A 16536-nucleotide genomic window follows, 5' to 3' on the forward strand; every position below is an offset into this window, starting at 1 on the left:
ACACAGAATCATTCAGGTGTTCATTGGCAAACTTCATATAGGCCTGCACATGTGTTACCAATGGTTTTCTTGGTGACTGTGGTTCCAGCTGCTTTAAGATCATTAACAATTTCCCCTCATGTAGTTTTAGGCTGATCCCTTACCTTCCTCATGATCAAGGATACCCCACGAGATGAGATTTTGCATGGTGCCCCAGACTGATGTCGATTGACAGTCGTTTTCTATTTCTTCCATTTTCTTACTATTGCACCAACAGTGTCTACTTCTCACCCAGCGTCTTACTTATTGTTTTGTAGCCCATTCCAGCTTTGTGCAGGTCTATGATCTTGTCCCTGACAGCCTTTCAAAGCTCTTTGGTCTTGCCCATGTTGTAGAGTTTAGGGTCTGACTGATTGAGTCTGTGGACAGGTGACTATGTAAGACAGCTGTCTTTAATGCAGGTAATGAGTTGATTAGGAGCGTCTAACTGGTGTGTAGGAGCCAGAACTCTTAATGGTAGGTGATCAAATATTTTTTTATCACTGCAAAATGCAAATAAATTTACATGAATATAATTTATACAATGTGATTTTCTGGATTTTATTTTTGATATTCTAACTTCCAACGTTTAAATTAACATACCATACCTTTAAAATTATAGACTGTTCATGTCTCTGTCAGTGGGCAAACTTACAAGATCAGCAAGGGATCAGATACTTATTCCCCCACTGTATATATATATATATATATATATATATATATATATATATATATATATATATATATATATATATATATACACTGCTTACAAAAATAAAGGGAACACTGAAATCCCACATCCTAGATATCACTGAATGAAATATTCCAGTTGTAAATCTTTATTCATTACATAGTGGAATGTGTTGAGAACAATAAAACCTAAAAATGATCAACATAAATCACAAGTAATATCCCACGGAGGCCTGGAGTTGGAATGATGCTCAAAATCAAAGTGGAAAATGAAGTTACATGCTAATCCAACTTCAGTGGAAATGCCTCAAGACAAGGAAATGATGCTCAGTAGTGTCTTTGGCCTCCACGTGCCTGTATGATCTCCCTACAATGCCTGTGCATGCTCCTGATGAGGCGGCGGATGGTCTCCTGAGGGATATCCTCCCAGACCTGGACTATAACATCCGCCAACTCTTGGACAGTCTGTGGTGTAACGTGACGTTGGTGGATGGTGCGAGACATGATGTCCCAGATGTGTTCAAACAGATTCAGGTTTGGGGAACAGGCGGGCCAGTCCATAGCTTCAATGCCTTCATCTTGCAGGAACTGCTGACACACTCCAGCCACATGAGGTCTGGCATTGTCCTGCATTAGGAGGAACCCAGTGTCAACCGCACCAGCATATGGTCTCACAAGGGGTATGAGGATCTCATCTCGGTACCTAATGGCAGTCAGGCTACCTTTGGCGAGCACATGGAGGGCTGTGCGGCCCTCCAAAGAAATGCCACTCCACACCATTACTGACCCACTGCCAAACCAGTCATGCTGAAGGATGTTGCAGGCAGCAGATTGCTCTCCACTCTGCGTCTCCAGACTCTGTCACGTCTGCACATGTGGCACAACCCCATCTGTGGACTTCGGGCACTCAGACCATCCTCATGGAGTCGGTTTCTAACCGTTTGTGCAGACACATGCATATTTGTGGCCTGCTGGAGGTCATTTTGCAGGGTTCTGGCAGTACCCCTTCTATTCCTCCTTGCACAAAGGCTGAGGTAGCGGTCATACTGCTAGGTTGTTGCCCTCCTACGGCCCCCTCCACGTCTCCTGGTGTACTGGCCTGTCTCCTGGCAGCGCCTCCAGTCTCTGGACACTACACTGACAGACACAGCAAACCTTCTTGCACAGCTCGCATTGATGTGCCATCCTGGATGAGATGCACTACCTGAGCCAGTTGTGTGGGTTGTAGAGTCCGTCTCATGCTACTACGAGTGTGAAAGCACAACCAACATTCAAAAGTGACCAAAACATCAGCCAGAAAGCATTGGTACTGAGATGTGGTCTGTGGTCCCCACCTGCAGAACCACTCCTTTATTGAGTGTGTCTAGATAATTGCCAATAATTTCCATCTGCTGTCTATTCCATTTGCACAACAGCATGTGAAATTGATTGTCAATCAGTGTTGCTGATTTAGAGTTATATTCTGTCATTTGTGCTCTCTTTATTTTTTTGAGCAGTGTATATATATATATATATATATGTACATTTTTAAATCCTATAATAAGTATAATTCATGCAGTCATTTGCAGAAGAGGCATTTCCCTCTGGGGAAACTGCTGAGCATAAGTACATTTATTGACCAGAAGGTGCTTTGCCCTCTTATGAGGAGATCACACCAGGTGACACACCAGGCTGCTTGTTTGCAGAGATTCTACTTTGGAGCACAGTCTACTGACCCTGATAAGGTGTACTAAGCCAGTTGTGTTTACACTGTGTTGCAAGAGAAAATGAAATTGTAGGTGTGCTGTAGGTGTGACAACCTCTTTAGGGGCCGGGTCTGGACTGAGTAAAAGCTTGTATAGGTGAGGTATTGTAAGCCCATGATCCAGGTTGTATAGAGTCAGAGGTGACTGCAAGAGAGATTTCTGTGACTCCTTACACCAGGTATGGCTTCTACAAGCAAACTGCATCTCAATGAGTTTGTTTGTTGCTGACGGCTCAATGATTTTACACTCAGTGTTTTATATAGCAGCTGTGTAATAGTTCTCATGGAGCAAATGTGCTTTCTATGAAGCAGCTGATCCCGTCCTGGAATCAGATTGTGCTGATTTTGTAGTTTATTTCACGTATGTAAATAGCTTACTTGTATATGACTGCAGCCGAATGACACTAAAAATGTCTGATTATATAGGATAATGTCAGAAAAGTTGGAAATTGTCAGAAACGTTTTGGTAATGTGTTCTTGCGGTGCAGACAGCTGTGAGCAAAACACATCCATAGAGCTTTCAGAATAACAGCATGCTTGAGACTCTCCGCCAATGAGCATTGCTCAGAACAGTCTCAAAGAAAATTGCTGACAGGGCATCACCTGGCACGTCCCCTGGCAGTGCCATTCAGCAGGATGCCTAACACAGCTTACTGTACAGGGGTTAGCTTTTTACCTACTTGTTTAATATGAGAAGCCCTTTTTTATTACATATATTCTAGATAAAAGGGCTTTTTATACTCTGCGCAATCATATACCGTATTAGGCTATCATAACCCATTTATGTGAATTTTGCCATGGGTGAGAAATGGGCCATTTTTTCTCAGGTGTCATCGTGACTGGATTTGTGTGGTATTGACGTTGCATCTTTGTTTTCTCATCGATTTTTCTTTCATCGAAGAGCGGTATTTGTTCTCATCCCAATAAATAGACTCCTAGAAAATAATATTTGTATTAAAATCTATCACTAGGCAACAGATCTGTGAGACACAGTTGCATAACGGCAAGAAATCGTAAGTGTTTCAAGGATCCTTATAAACTTGAAAGCCCGATTGTGATACTCAATATATATATATATATATATATATATATATATATATATATATATATATATATATTTATTTATTTATTTATTTATATATATATATATATTTTTTACATGTCTGTGTTCTCTTCGGGGAAAAAAACGGACAACACATGGACGTGTCACTTTGATGTTTTAATGTAGTCTTAGACTTACAAAAAATCCAGGCAGCACAACCGCTAATCATTCCTTGTAAGATGTGGGTGCACGTTACAATGGAGCGGAATACCTTGTTCATCCAAATAGTAGATCATATAAAGGTAGCTGGATCAGGACTCTTAACTTTGCCTCAAGTAGTTTTGATTTTCCGTATTCAGAACAAAACATACATGCATACGTAAATATTTTTTCTTGTAAGCAAAGTTTTACGTCAAAAACCTTTCATCTGGCATGGTATAGTGCTCAACAAAGGATTATGACTGAGGGTTCTGGTGAGAAGGTATTATGGGTGGTGTTCCTTGTGTATCGGACCTTGCTGCACGTGGACATGGAAAATACTGTACTCTTGCACCTCGTTCACATGCAGCCAGGTCAGATGCACAAGGGCTACCACCTTTTGTACCTTGTCACGAGGCTCTTCATGGTCCTTTGGTCTACCTTGCCCTATACAATGCCATATATTATGCTGTCCGCTTATAATTTATAGAGTTGTTTTGGAATATTGCAATTTTCCAAACCTACAGTTTTCCACAAATATGCTGGATGAACTCAATGGACTCTGTATGAATCCATAAATGCAGTAAATGACTAGTTCACTTATTTATGAAGGACTGGAATTAGATTAATAGATTGGGTTTAGAATTTAAAAGATTAATTTCATGCAATTACATATGTATAATGACACCCATAATCAATAGGGTGTGTCTAATTCACCCTCTGTGTCATCTTTTCTTAGATTACCTTCCTTAGTGTTTTTCCTTCACATGTAGCTTTCTCCCTTTCACTGTTGAGTGGTTGTCCAGGTCTGTACACTTCTGTGTCAGTAATAGAGTGCCATTGATGACATTGTGTGCACCAGTCCTATTCGTTAGAAGAGAGCAGTGACAGTTAACCTGTTTAAGGTTTAAAAGGGTGATCCGAAGTCCAAAGTAATTTTCCTCCTAAAACCCAATCTATGTAATGCCATAATCCATATAATTTTCTAATATACTTGAATTAAAAATTCCCTATCCTTTCCTCACTACACTAACTGCTTTTCTATTTTTTTTCATCGCTTTGATTGAGAATCTCAGTACATGCTGGGATACTCAAATGAAGCATCATCACGGGGCAGAACCAGTGGTCACTGTCCCTTCTCCCTCTCTGAAGCAATGCGCCATCAGTGACGCTCATTCCAGAGGCTGGGTTACTCAATGCTCTGTCACTGTGCGATGTGCGCAATTACAGCGCACTCTCTGTCACCGGCTCAGATCAGCAGTAATGAGCTGACAACGAAGAGAATTGTCAGAATATCCAGCGTGCAGCAACCAGTGATGTCACTTTCGCAGTGGCGCATACCGATATTCTGACAAAGTGCTCTGTTGGCAGCTGATTACTGCCAATCTGAGCCAGCATAAGAGTGTGCGCTGTCATTGGGCATTACTGCCCTAACTGGCGTATGGGGCCCGGTGGGCAGATGGGGCCCGCATCAGGCCCTGTCTCATCTGCCCATCACGGGCCTGGCTCCAGGCCCCGAGACGCAGGTTCTACTGCTTTGCGGGTCCGTCCAAGCCCGCAAGGCAATAGTTAAAGCCGCCAGCCAATCGGAGGCTGGCAGCTGACGTCAGCGCTCACGTCACTGGCGTATGATGTCATTGTCATTCGCCGGCGAGTCCGCGCTGAAATGTCTGGGATGGACGTCGGCGCTGGAGCCCGGCCAGGTAAGAAAAAATATGTTGTTTTTTTTAACTGAATGCGGCAAGCCCGGGGCAGAATGAAGAAAACACAGGGGGCAGAATGAAGACAACACGGGGCAGAATGAAGACAACACAGGGGGCAGAATGAAAACAACACAGGGGGCAGAATGAAAACACAGGGAGCACGGGGCAGGAATGGAAGCAACATGGGGCAGGAATGGAAAAAACACAGGGGGCAGAATGAAAACACAGGGAGAAGGAATGGAAACAATACAGGGGAAGAATGTGGGACACGGGGCAGGATGTGAGACACAGGGGGGCAGAGTGTGAGACACGGGACAGAATGTGAGACAGCAGAATGTGAGACACGGGGGCAGGATGTGAGACACGGGGCAGAATGTGAGACAGCAGAATGTGAGACATGGGGGCAGGATGGGAGACACAGGGGCAGGATGGAGACAGATGGGGCAGAATCATGGGGACAGATGGGGCAGGATCATGGCGACAGATGGGGCAGAATCATGGGGACAGAGGGAGCAGGATCATGAAGACAGATGGGGCAGGATCATGGGAACAGATGGGGCAGGATCATGGGAACAGATGGGGCAGGATGGATATTCATGAGGGCAGAATGGAAAAACATATGGCTGGAGCCAGGAATGAGATACACGGGCCAGGCTGGGGGATATTATTACCATAGGGGGTAATTAAGGGATATTATTACTGCAGTGATGTATTTATTTTATTTTTTGAGGATACTGTTTTAAATGGGGGGGAGCGGTCCTGTTACTGTGCAGAGCGACACTATGTTAACTAAAATTAAGTAATGTGTTCTGCAAGCGGAGTTCTAGATAACTGTGTTATTTCCTGCAGAGACGACTCCTGGCTGGAAGAAGTGATGGTGGTCTGTGCTGGATTAAGATGAAAGCGAAGCTGAAGGAATACACTTATAGACATCACTGGTGAGTCAGTGTGTTACCTGTACACTGACACTATACACTGTATACTATATACAGCGGTCCTGTGTACAATGTCACCAGTGATCACTGTATTATCTATATACTATACACTATATACAGAGCTCCTGTGTATAATGTCACCGGTGATCACTGTATTACCTGTACACAGACACTGCATACTTAGTACAGATCTCCTGTTTATAATGGCCCTTTTGGTGATAGTATTGTGTTTTTTCATTAATGATCAGTATTTTAATATTCAGTGTGGTGGTAATATGTTGTCCGGCCATGGTGTAGCGGTATTTTGTCCCTGTATGTGGTATTATTGGTCTCCATGAGGTGGTAATATGTGATCTGGTCATGGTGTGGCAGTATTTGTTCCTTGTATGTGCTATTCTTCGGCCACTGTGGTGGTAATATGTGATCTGAACATGGTGTGGCAGTATTAGTTCCTTGTATGTGGTATTACAGGTCACTGTGGTGGTAATATGTGATCTGGTCATGGTGCAGTGTATTTGTCCCTTGTATATGATATTATTGGTCATATTAAAAATTGAAAAATAAATAAAAATATACCTAAATTGTACTGCATATTTTAACAAATTTTTAATAGGTTAGCGTAGAGTACAGCTCAGCCAAAAGAGTCTGCCTTGTTGTGGTGGCAGATTAGAAAATCTTTTGGCTAAAACAAAAGCTGCTGGCTCTATGTGTGATCTGGTGATGGGAACTGTTAATGTGTGATTGGTGAGAAGTGGAGTTTTTTCAAGAGAGAGAGGTGGGACTGTGAACAGTTTGAGGGGTGGAGGCGGGGCTGGGGTGAAGCCTGAGCGGAGTCTCAAGGGGGCGCCAAAAATTTTGCCAGTATCGGGCCCTGAAAATTTTGACAGTATGGGGCCCTGAAATTCCTATTGGCAGCCCGGAACCCAGCCCCTGAAATGAGCATTACTGATGATGCTTCATTTCAGAGAGAGGGCAGGGGCTGCAGCAGTAACCGCAGCCTCTGCCCCCTGATGACGCTTTATCTGAGAATCCAAACATGAACTTATACTCTCAAATGAAGCATCATCAAAAAGGAAGTGAAAAATAATAGAAAAGTAGTTAGGGAAGGATTTTGAATTTTTAATTCCAGTATATAATAAGATAAATTGAAAGAAATTAACTGGAGTATAAGTTGGCATGCATGCAACGTGTAGGAGCATGTTCACACTGGCCATAAACAAACAAAACCACCTAAGATAGAAACCAAATGAACATGTACCCTGCTATAAGTAAGTAAAAAACAATAGTGTATACAAATAACATACGGTACTTAGTAAACGCTGTTTTTTATTTTTAAAAAAGCATAAAAGCCATCCCACAAGGGCCAAGTTATACCCAGTCGGGACAGTCCAAACCTCTTGTATTAAAACCTTATCATGTGCCAAAAATAACCTCAATGTGAATAAGGCTGCTTTCACACATCAGTTTTTTGTCGTCAGGCACAATCCGGCAAATTTTTTAAAAAAACGGATCCGTCGGAAATTGTGAAAAACTGATGCACCGGATCCGCTTTTTCGCCAGATCGGAGTTTGTGGATCTGCCGACTATTTTAGATTCTTGGGGAGAGAGAGAGAGAGACTCCAGAATGGAAAACGCATGATTTGTTTAAAAAACGGAATCCGCCTTCGGATTCCATCATTTTGCCTCACATTTCACCCGTTTTTCACCGCATCTGTTGCTGTCCGTTTTTTCAACGGACAGAAAAAACGTTCCTATGTCCGTTTCCTCCAGCTGCCGGAAAACGGATTTTCGACGGACCCGGCAAAAAACGGATGAAACGTGAGGCCATCCGTCACAATCCGGCGCTAACACAAGTCTATGAGAAAAAAACGGATCTGACTGCAACTTTTGCCGTCCCCGTTTTTTTACAAACGGGGCCTGACGGCAAAAAACTGATGTGTGAAAGCAGCCTAAGGGTCGAGCAGGACTGGGACCCAACTATTGATACCCAGCAATGGGTAGCTATAAAAATGTAACCTCCAGCTCAAAGAAAGCCCTTGCGTGCATGAGTGTAGGAAATTAAAGCAAAACAAAAAGAAATCAATTAGCGTATACGTTGTTATACATGTTATACGTTGTTATGTATGTTCACTCTGGCCATTTAACAGACAAAACCTAAGCTATTAACACAATGAAGATATACCCTACTATAAGTACCATAAGTAAAAAGCAATAGGGCATGGAAATAACATGGGGTACTTAGCAAACCCTGGTTTTGACTGTCCCGACAGTACACCTTGGCGCTGGTGGGATGGCTTTTACGCCTTTTTTAATCAAAAACAGTGTTTACCAACTACCCTAAGTTATTTACATGCACCATTGCTTTTTACTTACTTACAGCAGGGTATATGTTCATTTTATTTCTATATTATAAAATAGTTTAGATTATGGCACTAAATACAGTAGATAGGAGGAAAATTACTTCGGAGCCCCCTTTAATTAACACATGCCGTTTTTTATGCATTACAGGCAAAGTTTGTTAATCTAGGAATGGATCCTAAAGAAATTAAAAGTATTAGGAAACAACTGATACATGTCTCTTCTTCATCCATACCATTGTTTATCTGAAAATAAAAATGTTTGGCTGCCACTATGGCGCTACTTATAGCACAGTGAGTGATTAATTCAAGTCTCGTTTATCAGGCCTGCCTAATGGCAGAAACGAAACTATATTCAGTGATCATAAAAAAAAGGCAGGCATGAGATCATACGTCACCTGTATGAACAGCAGACTCTGCGAGGAATGCTCCAGCGTCTGACTATATTTTCTAATAGTAACTTCTCTTTAAAAATCTGTATCTCTAGAGAAAATCAAGTCGTAGATCAATTTCTTTTGCATTTATGGGATGGCCTTGGCTCACTTTGGCGCCTTTCCAGTCTCACCTCTGTGCTGTAATAGCAAGAAGCGTAATCACGGTGAAACATCAGACTTACGCCTGAATTCTGTAAAGGAAGTAGTATAGAATTCTCCGATAGGAATGTGATAGGAATGTGAGACAACTTCTGCACATGTACTGGAGTCGTGTCTGGGCTTCTTCAATTTACAGTTTTTACTAAATACTAAACATACAGTTCTCAATTTAGATGTCTGTTATCAAAATCTAACAAACTCTGCACATTCCTCAGAAAGTCTAGAGGGGTTTAACGTCCAGAAACAAGTAAAATTTCCAAAAGTTTCTAAACCTGGAGCCCCTATTAAGTAAATATAACATAAAGGACATGGACACCTCCAGGGGTATTTTCATGTTACTTTAATGCATGTGCTTGGGGCTAAAAAATAAATCTGAATTTAATTCAAAATTCTCACTGTTTCCTTTTTGTTTAAGGCTGGCTGAAGAGTGAGTTAACTAACAATCTGTCAGTGAGCACATTCTGACACAGAATTTGTAACTCTATTATCAATCTTTGAGCAGGTGCAGACGAGCAGATTTTCGGTTCGAGTGAGTTCCGACAAAACATCAGAACCAACCCTGACCAATGTTATTCTTTAGGGCTTTGCACATGTCAGATTTTTTCCTCTGATAGAGACTGTCTGAGAAAAAAAATAACAGCATGCTCGAGTTTGACCGATGTTGGGATAAGTCATAAGCCACGTAAGTCAATGAGTCTGTGGAAACCATAGGACTGCACTCGGATGTCATCCGAGTACAATCTGATTTCCACGGACAGACAGAATGAAAAAGATGAAGACTTTTTTTCTTCATCTTTTCCTCATCCGAGAGAATCGGATAACGATGTGATCAAATCAGAGTTTGATCAGAGTGTGATTTGAATAAACGTCCCTATTCTCTTGGATGAGAGAACATGTGCTCGTCTGCACCTGCCCAGCTTTACTTTGATGTAGTCTGTCGTCATAAATCTGCTATGAAGAGCTCAGAAAAAGATAGATAAAAGAGTTACAAACTCCGCCACCGAATGAGCTGACTGACAGATTCTTACTTAATCCCATTCTGCAACTAGCAATGGGAAAGGGAAAAATGGCCTTGAAAGCCAAATGGTGCAACATTTATATTGAAACCCAATTGAAACGATTATATTTAGCTCAAAGTAGAAGGAAGGAAGTAAAGGAAGAAAACTGCCCCTGAAGGTGTCCATATTCTCTAAGGCCTCCTTCACACATCTGTGCTTAAACATGAAAAAACAGTAATGAATTTTAGATAAGTGTGTCATCAGTGTGTCCGTTTTTACCATCAGTGTTTTTCCAGTTTGGATAAAGAAAAAAAGTAGAAAGCTTCTTCTATGCTTTGCAATGTTAAACATGGATGATACACAGATGGTAATGGATGTGTGAATGAGGCCTAGGTTGAATGTTCCCATAGGCTCACATTCTCATAAGGCCATATTTACACCATAAGTATTTGCTCAGTATTTTACACCAGGATTTGGAAGACAAAATCAGGAGTGAAACAATCAGAGGAAAAGTATAATAGAAACACGTCACCACTTCTGTATTTATCACCCACTCCTGGTTTTGGCTTACAAAGGATAAATAGAGGTGGACAAGAAGTACTTCTCAGGGGCAGGTTAAATGAGCTGTCCATCTCTGATTTTTTTCTAAAACAAAAAATACTCAGAAGGTTGTAAAATAATTAAGTAACTAGGATTCACCTTACTAATGCCCCTTCCTGCCTTTCTTACACTGCTGGGCCCTCCACTAGTCTCCATACTGATGGCTCGGCCTGAACAGGCATATGACCTCTGCAGCTAATACCTGGTCACAGCAGTGACCAAAACATCACCTCTACCTCTGCAGTCAGTGACTGGCTGCAGCAGTCAGTGACTGGCTGCAGCAGTCACACGTCTGTTGGGACCAAGCAGGAGGTACAGAGTTAGTGGTGAATAAGATGTAATGTATGGTAGATTGAAAATGTCTCCCCTTGGGAGAAAAATGCATAATAAGCTACATTTAACCAGTCCAGCTCTTTTTCTTTTCTCGAGATAGGCAGCTATTGAGAGGCTCTTCTTCTTCATCCTACTGAAGTAATGAGGACTTGAGGTTAATGTTTGTCTATGGTTAACTATACTAATTAAAAAGACTTTTCTGGCGAAGACTCAGAACCATAAACTAAGAGGACTTTATTTTACATCATATTCATAAAAGCCCCGTTGGGGACAGTGCCGATATTGTCTGTAAAGCGCGGCGGAATTAATGGCGGTATATAAGTGAGTAACATAAATAAATGTGAGGCTTACTGATAATTTTATGAACATGATGTAGAATAAAGTCATCTTAGTTTGTGGTTCTGAGTCTTCGCCAGCCTATCAGTATGTATTTGGAGTGTGGGAGGAAGCCGGAGAAAACCCATGCAAATACGGGGAGAACATACAAACTCCTTGTAGATGTCCTGGAGATTTGAACCCAGGACCCCGGCACTGCAATCCTAATTACTGAGCCACCGTGCTGCCCACATGTCCGTTTATGTTTTCCGTTTGTCTGTTCCATACAGACCCAACATTCAAAACATATAAACAGAATGAGCATCCCGCGCAGTCCGATGTCAACGGCAGAGAGCCTCTTCTGATTTGCATAGTGTCCATCTGCTTTCAGCATACTTTTAGAATAAAAAAAAATAGTCCTGCAAAGGAGAACTAGAACAGACAGACGAAAAACCATAGACGGACATGTGAACAGAGCCTATGCGTCGCCATTAGTAACGTCCTTAGCTGCTGTCCGGGATATTGTTACTTCTTTCTGTCGCTCACAGACTGTTTCATCTTACAGCTACCAACATATAAAGAACAAGGAAGAAGACTGCATGAGAATAATTCATTCACTGCCTTGGCCTGAGGAATTCCTGAAGATGGCGTGTTTTTCTTTCTTTTTTGTGGTAAGAGAACATTTCCCATCCCAGATATGTAACACTTTGCATAGAAGTCTGTGATGTGGTATTGTTGGCAAACAGATCTACAAAACATACTCTCCAAAAATACTATCAACAAAAACTATTGACCGAGAAAAATCTTCAAGGGAACCTGCCAGCTGATTCATGCTGCCTGAGCCACGGGTGGCATAAAGCACAGAGCGGTTCCTATATGCTAGACATTGGCGCAGGCAGCGTGAATCAGCTGACAGGTAACCTTCCATCTCTAAATAATCAATCTCTGACAGCGGCATCTGACATGCTCGCGTGTCACTAATCCTGCCCATCGGCTCTCGTGTCACATGACCTCAGGTCGCCGATGGGTTGGCATGACAACCCGGGGTCTGTAGCACACCCCTGTGGTTGTCATTGCCGGATTGCTATGGAGTGCCGCCCAGCGGTCAGCGCTCATAGCAAGTGATCATTTTAGCTACATAGAGCAGGGCTTAAACCCTTATCTGTGTAGCACAAGCGATCGGATAATCGCAGCTTCTATCAAAGCAAGTAAAAAATAACAATTGAAGCAAGTAAAAAGTAAAAAATAAATGTTTTAAAAAATATATATATATGTATATATATATATATATATATATATATATATAAAAGTTCAAATCATCCCCCATTCACCGCATTTAAAATAAAACAATAAAGAAAAAAAATACACATATTTGGTATCGCTGGGTTCAAAATCGCCTGATCTAACTGTACATAAAAAAATTAATCTGATAAGTAAAAGGCGTAACGAGAGAAAAAGTCAAAACGCCAGAATTAACTTTTTTTGGTCACCACAACATTGCATTAAAATGCGATAACGGGCGATTAAAAGATCGTATCTACACCTAATTGGTATCAATAAAAACGTCAGCCCTCATGCAGCCCCAGATCACAAAAAAATGGAGACGCTATGAGTCTCAGAAAATGGCGACTTTTTTTTTTTTTTTTTTTTAAGAAACTTTGGATTTTTTTCACCACTTAATTGAAAAAAAACCTAGACATGTTTGGTGTCTACGAATGTCCTTCAGAATCATAACGGCAGGTCAGTTTTAGCATTTAGTGAACATGGTAAAATAGCAAAACAAAAAACAATTGTAGTATTGCACTTTTTTTGCAATTTATATCAAATGTAACAATAATAATAATTATACTAAAAATATGGAGGTTGAATCAAGGATTAGCCGCAGTAGATTCTCTGATGTTATACAGAATATATAGTTACATTTTAGTATATTACATGTAATCAGCATGGGAAAATACAAACATGTTTTCAAGCAATCCAAGAAAAACATACAATGCTGGTGTCAGACTTGACTTACTGACTGACATATCACAAATATAGTCACATGCAAAAGAACATCATATGTTCAGCTTACCTATAAGTCCTATAATATGATTGTGCTGCAGGGAGAGAAAAATGCCTTGTTGACACGCGTTTCGCAGGACCTTGTTTGAAGTTCTTTTGCATGTGACTGTATATGTAATATGTCAGTCAGTAAGTCAATTGGCAGACTTCAACTGAACCAGCTGTAGAAATCCTCTAAAAACATATATTTATATGTCTCATACTTTTTTATATTTCCTGCACAATTGCACTTTATTATCTTCTGACATCAACATTGATTCAACCTCCATATTTTTCATATAATTATTGTTAAATTTTATGTAGATTCACTAAATGTCATATTTTTAATTTTGAGTCAATACACTCGAAGTGTTTTTTGTAAGCTATACATTTAATTGTTTCCCTGATTTAAAACCCCACCTTAATAACTTATGGGGGACAACATGTTTGCAACCTATTAAACAGAAATCCATTCTGTGAATCTAATCCTGCTGCTATGTTTAGCACAGGCGATCGGACAATCGCAGCTTAAAGTCTCCTAAGGAACTAACAAATACAGTAAAAAGTAAGAAAGATAAAAGTGTTTAAAAATATGAAAGAAATAAAAAAACAGAAAAGTTCAAATCACCCCCTTTGCACCATTAAAAATAAAACAATAAAAAAATGACATATTTGGTAATGTCCGATCTATCAAAATATAAAACAAATTAATCCAATTGGTAAACGGCATAATGAGAGAAAAAAGCAAAACTCCATTATTACGTTTTTTCGCCACCGCAACATTGCAATAAAATGTAATAAGAGTCAATCAAAACATTGTATCTACTCTAAAACGGCATTGATAAAAGTGTCAGCTCAAGGCATATAATAATAAGCCCTCGCTCAGACCCGGAACCCAAAAATGAAAAAGCTACAGGCCTCGGAAAATGGTGACGTAAGCAAAAAAAAAGTTTTCTTTCAAATTTCCAAATTTTTTTTCATCATTTAAATAAAAAAAGAACAATACATATTTGGTATCTGCATAATCGTACTGACTTGGAGAATCATGTTGCCTGATCAGTTTTATAGTGAACGTGGTAAATTTAAAAAAAAAAGTTGTGAAATTGCCCTTTTTTTTCCAAATTCAACGCACTTGGAATTTTCCCGCTTTCCAGTGCATCACATGATAAAATGAATGGAGTCTTTCAAAAGTACAACGTGTCCCATAAAAAAAACAAACCCTCATGCAGCTATGGACATGGAAAAATAAAAAAGGTTATGGGTCTTCGAATAAGGGGAGGAAAAAACCAAAACGCAAAAAAAAACGGAAAATTGCAAGATCATGAAGGGGATAAGTAATAATGTGATAGTCTTGTGCTATGGTTTATGATTATTATTGTCTATTTATTTTGTGTGGTGAATAGGTATATGTTGGTGTTTTGAGTACAATACCCTGCCTATCATTCCCAGCAATTATTTTATTCCTTTATAAATGTCTATTTGCTTTAAGGAATGACCAGCCATATAACATGTACTTTATGGCTCTATCAACTCAAACTTTTCCAAACTATGTTGTAAAATGAATATGAGAATGGAAAAACCTACGGTAGGTAATTCCAGCACAATAATACCATCTGTCTACACATGTAATAAACCACAAGATCATACAGATTGTTCCACCCTAGGCTCACAATATGTTTCAGTCAATGACCGGTCAACTAAAGGCCTCCCATACACATCAGGGAAAAATTGGCCCAAAATGGATGATTTTGACCATGACAAATGATCGCCAGCTGACCCAGCAAAATGAACCAACCAATCTCAAAAGTTCAAAAGACCAACTAGGCATTTGGGATTTTTTAGGCCAATCATAACTCCTGACTATAATATCAGCAGAAAAAAATTCAAACACAGCACTGAGATGTTTTTTTTACTCACCCACGAACGACCGTTCATCAGCCCTTAGTCAATCATATGTATGGGGGCCTTAACTCCCTAATATCTAGTTTTGGCCACTAAAAAAATACAACATACACCACAAGGTATTGTTTTTTATAATGACTCAGTGAGTGATACCACTGTGTGGCTACACATTAGCGAATATTGGGGAATTCAGCAGAAGTATATATGAGAAAATTCACCTTCTGTTTCTGTGTACTCTCTATTCTTGAGCAGCCATCCGCCCATCCGATTTTATCTTCTGCCATCTGTATCAGCATATTTGCCTATGTGTATTTACATAATTGTCAGCTGAATTCTAGCAGAACTCAACTCTCCTGCCCTCCAACACAATGGCAGGATAGAGCTGTGTTTGTTACAGCTGCTGACATATTAGTTTTGTGAAACTGCAAATGCCACCCTGTTGATGTGTATGTCAAAAGATAATCATATGCATGAATAGTTTGCCATTTGTAATTACACATCACTGATCTCTCAACACCAGGCAACAAGCACAGTTCAACTAATCTTAGCCCCTATACAGAGCCCCATCTTGCAGTATATCCTATTTTCTGGCCCCTATATACAAAGCCCCTTACTGCAGTATATTATTCTTCTTAGCCCTTCTACATACAGCCTCCTCCTGCAGAATATGTTTTCTCACACCCAATATACAAACCCCCCTCCTTTAGTACATATTTCCTCTCAGCCTACTGTACACAGCCCATCCTGCAGTATATCTCTTCCCTCAGCCCGACACAGATCTCTCTCCTCCAGTACATAATTCCTCTCAGGTCCTGTATATTGCCCTATTTTGCAGTATATCACTCCTCTCAACCACTCTATATACTGTACATCCCCATCCTGCAGAACATCGCTCTTAATTACCAGCTCTCAGGCACACTGCTGCTTCCTGGTATGAGCTCTCTGCACTGTGATGAAGGAGGCTCCGTCCTCTCTAGTGGAATCTCAATTCTAGACATATGCCAGAGAAGAACTAAGCTGGTAGCAAGCCAACTGAGATAGACTGCAGTGTGCTAGGTCCACCAG

General features: G+C 40.5%; 1 protein-coding gene and 1 long non-coding RNA gene across 3 annotated transcripts in view; one reads left to right on the top strand and one right to left on the bottom strand.

Annotated features, from left to right (window-relative positions):
- Window positions 1-2353: 2353 nt before the first annotated feature.
- RHOBTB1 (Rho related BTB domain containing 1) overlaps window positions 2354-16536 on the top strand; it is a 78531-nt gene continuing 64348 nt past the window's right edge. The window contains exons 1-2 of one of the 2 annotated variants that reach the window (XM_077258787.1): window positions 2354-2631; window positions 12092-12197. The gene's annotated coding sequence lies outside the window, so the exon portion shown is untranslated. Of the gene's footprint in view, window positions 2632-10009; window positions 12198-16536 lie in introns of those variants that run through there. The other variant, XM_077258788.1, reaches the window with a different exon arrangement.
- On the bottom strand, window positions 3115-9820 carry LOC143769848 (uncharacterized). The gene is made up of 3 exons (XR_013214495.1): window positions 9086-9820; window positions 4437-4556; window positions 3115-3387 (listed from the first exon to the last, which is right to left on the bottom strand). It is a non-coding gene; the product is annotated as an uncharacterized LOC143769848 (long non-coding RNA).

This window comes from Ranitomeya variabilis, chromosome 4 (assembly GCF_051348905.1).
Source record: "Ranitomeya variabilis isolate aRanVar5 chromosome 4, aRanVar5.hap1, whole genome shotgun sequence".
In the NCBI taxonomy this organism is placed as follows: Eukaryota; Metazoa; Chordata; class Amphibia; order Anura; family Dendrobatidae; genus Ranitomeya; species Ranitomeya variabilis.